Consider the following 4,024-nt stretch of genomic DNA (forward strand, 5'->3'; position numbering starts at 1 on the left):
TGGGCAGGAACGTGTGAGTGGAGGGGCTTACGAGTCACAGACATGACGTGCGTTCTCTTGGGGAGCAAAACGACACGTTTGAACGACACTTCTTCATAAAACAGCCAGAAGCCTGTGAAGTTCGGCCAGCACCTTTCAGCAGAGGCACGTTAGCCAGTGGGCTCGCCCAGGATGGCGGCTGATGGAGGACCAGACCTGGCCTGGAGGACGGTCGCCCCTGTCCCCAGGACCTGTCTGCACGAGGGCACTCTGCCCGAGGAATCCCGGGCTTCCGTGTGCTCCGGGGCCTGTTCCTGCACTCGCCGGCCCTCAGCCAGGCCCCCTATCAGCGGCATGACCCCGTGACCTGAAGGCCGGTGGCCAGCAGCCAGCATGTGGAGCACTCCCACTGACGGGCCCCTGGCCTCGGGAGTAAGTCAGCATCGCCCTGGGCGGGAGAAACCGAGACTGGGCCCCTGTGCAGCTCCACTTGGATGGACAGCACTCGCGTGCCCGCCACCTCCTCCTCCGGGCAGGTGACCTCGAAAGGGATCCGAGAGGCTGGAGCCCCAGGAAATGGAAAGGGCGTAGGAAGAAGATCTTTTTCCATAAAGCAATCACTTTCCCACACTGCCTTGGTCCCAAGGTTCAACACTGATGACTATTTGTACGGGTTTAAAATAACACGGCATTTTAAATCTGTTGCGAATTATCTGGCAAAGCCTTTCAATTCAATCTGTGTTCTCCAGACCACATAATGTCACTGAAATGGACACGTGCCATCGCCGCTATAAACAAACATGACAGTCCACGGCCAGGCCACCCTGAGCACGCCCGATCCCGTCTGATCTCGGGAGCTAAGCAGGGTCGGGCCCGGTTAGTTCTTGGATGGGAGACCGCCTGGGAAGACCATGTGCTGTAGACATAAAAAATAAAAAATAAGGGATTGTAAGCCGACAAGGTCCTTGCAATCTGTGAGGTCAACCAAGGGTTGCCTCGCCTAAAAAAAAAAAAAAAAAAGACGAATTATGGACTTTGGTCCAATAACTGACCGCAGGAGAAGCGGTGACATTTGTAGCTTTTTGTGCAGCTCGTCAGCGACCCACAAAACCGGCCTTCGCATCGAGAGCCAAGGAGAGGGGAGGGAGAAGGAGCCGGAGGGGCTGCGGGCGATGGAGCACAGCGCGGCAGACAGCCCGGGACCGGGCCGCCCAGCGCCCCGCTCCGCTCCGGTCCTCGGACGGGTCGCTCGAGCTCGTCCTCCCCCCACTCCCTCCGCTTCCCCATCTGTCCCTCCCTCGGGGGCCTTGCAGGGGATGCGAATTAGCACCGATTTCTCCAAACTTATTCGTACAGAGAAAAGCAGCAAAGCCAGTCTCCCGCATGCACAAGAGCCGGGCTTAGCCGCCGCGGCCGCGGCTGGCCACGGGCCTGGGGCGCGTTCCTCATCCCCGGCCTCAGCCGCCCTCATCGGTGAGTGGAGACCCCGGCACCACGTTACCTCTCCCCTAAGATGACTTCACGTCAATGATCGATTTCCACTTTGACACACGTATTTATCGTGGTAGTGTTTGCTTTTGCCAGAAGATATTATCAATTATAAGGCAGATGCCAATTTCGGAAACATTAAAATGTGGCCAAGTACCTACCTGAGAAATAAGGGAGCTACACAGCATCTGCTTCAGCTCAAGGAGCCACCCGCGCGGGGCCCGACACCTGACGAGGATGAGTTACGGGGGCCACTCTCCGTATTTTCATTCTTGGGAAAATTGGGAAAGATGAGACTGACGTTACGATTAGCTGGGCCGTAGCTCAGTCAGGAATTTATATGGCGAGCTGTGAAGCTACGGGGCCATCTGGAAGGTACCCCTTGGGTTGCTTATTTCAGGGGACACCCTCAAAAGGCCTCAAAGCTTTCAGAAGGACATTATTTAATTCGTAGATTCATTTGTATTTATAGGTTGGTCTTCCTCACGCTGAGCTGGCTTAGTAGCAGTCAGTGATGACGACCATTGCAGCTTCTTCCATTTCCATTGATCAGAGGTGGCCGTGAGGGGTGGGGCCGCAGGTGGGCAGAGCGGGTGGTTTTCTGGGGCGTCCCCCAGCCTCAGCTTCTGCAGGACGGGGTCCCCTCCTTAGAGTCTTCTGGGGCCGTCACTGGAAACGCGTGTCCCACGGCCCATCTCGCGTGTTCTCTGCTGGCGAGCCCACGCACTCCGAAGACAGGGCCCGGACAGTCACAGCTGCCAACTATCACCTGTCACCTCCTCACGTCTAGGGCCGAGGGGCCTCAGAATAGATCTGAAACCGGTGCTTCTGAAGCTGGGAGCAGAGCAGTCCTATGCTAACACGGGAAGGCGGGGTTTCCACCCAGCAAATCTGGGGCGCAGCCGGCACGCTTTCGTCATTTCCCTGCAGGGCGTGCAGACCCGGGCCTGGCGGTCACTGCTGTGTGGAGCAGGCTCTTCGTAGAAAACCCCCTCAGGCCCCGGCTGGCCCCACAGCTGGAGAATGGTGACGGGTGCTCCCACACGCAGCCAAGACGCGCTTGCCTGGGACCCCGCGCCCTGTCGAAACCCCGCGGGACAAGTGACGATTAAAATCGTGTCATCCCGGACTTCCAGGTTTTAGAAAACCCCCATTCCGATGACGATGAGGATGGCGATGGTGAGGGTGATGCCCAGCGCCCAGCTCGACCCCCTACGCTTCGCATCTGAAGTAACCTCCGCCTCCAGACCCGGCCGTGGAAACCCAGCAAATAAAACAGGCGTTTCGTGGAAAACTCCCTCGTCTGCGGGATAAACCCGCAGCGCTGACATGCATCGCTTCGGGCTGGTTGTCAGATCCTCTTGAGAGAGAATGTGTGTGAGAGTCGACGAGAAAGAGCAGGAAGAGAACGGTTTAAATCATAATAACTTCATAAAGCAGAATTTTCTTGTAATATTCTTTGGTAATGTTGAGCTGAAAATAGATTTACAATCAAAATGGGCTTAATCTGATATTAAAGAATTCTCTTAAAATCCCCCAAACAATTGAGTTTTCTTCCCCCCCTTCGGTTTGTTTTGCGTTAGCTCCTCCAAGAGGCCGTGGATGTCAAGAAATATATTGACGCTAATTACAGGGAGTTTTATGTTGCTTAGCGGGGCAGTTTGGGTCCAGATGACCTGCTGCAAATAACGTCCCCCGTTTAACTTAGAGGGTGCCTCCCTCTGCGAGTGACAAGTCACTCCTAAAGGGTCAGGACACTGCATGACAGCAGCAGACTGCGTTGTAGACATTCTCAAGGTAATTTTATATTTCCGAGTCCACATCCAGCGCTTTCAAAACCTGAAAACCTAGGTCACCCCTGAGAACGTGGCACCCTGATCCAGAATTCCGGCCAAGTCTGCTGGTTCCTCAGCTCAGAGACCGAAAACAGGAAAGTTTCAGGAAAAAGCTCCACCAGACGAGTGTCTTTTCTCTTCAGGAAACGGCGGTGGGTCCCCTTCAATGCAGTAAGAACACGTGATTATCGCTCGGCTTTCTGTCCTAATGAACCTCTTTTCAAATCTCGTTCACAGCACATCTATCACAACGTCTAATAAAAGTCCTTCATTAAAAATAATTGTGTTCATAATAATATCATAACCAGGAGTCGTCATTCCTCTTTTTGCATGTAAAATCATTTCATTTTGAAACAAATCATCGCACAGCTCTCAGCTGTGTTCTTACTGGCCAGCTCAATCACATAGGAGAGACTATTTTAGAGCAAAAAAGCTCTGCTATGGACGAGCTCCTCCATGGCTGCCAGCCTGCCGGACGTCCCCGCTGCCAAGGGGCCCACCAGCAACGCCGGCGTCGCTGACCCAGCTCATCGCTGTCTGGTCAGCACCCACATCCATTTCCTGCCGAGCTCCACGCTCGCCCACACGGACCGAGGGCAGCAGCCCCTGTGTCTTCACAGTCACGCCGTGCCCTGGACACCGACGATGTCACTGTGATTGTTCCAGTATGGCCATCGTCACATGGCCGGAAGGCTTAGCCTTCTCCAAAGGGCTCCGGACAC

General features: G+C 54.7%; 1 pseudogene; it reads left to right on the plus strand.

The window, feature by feature from the left end:
* Positions 1-785: 785 nt before the first annotated feature.
* LOC112480501 lies at positions 786-904 on the plus strand (annotated as a pseudogene).
* The last annotated feature ends 3,120 nt before the right edge of the window (positions 905-4,024 follow it).

Source organism: Pteropus alecto, unplaced genomic scaffold (assembly GCF_000325575.1).
Source record: "Pteropus alecto unplaced genomic scaffold, ASM32557v1 scaffold74, whole genome shotgun sequence".
NCBI lineage: Eukaryota > Metazoa > Chordata > Mammalia > Chiroptera > Pteropodidae > Pteropus > Pteropus alecto.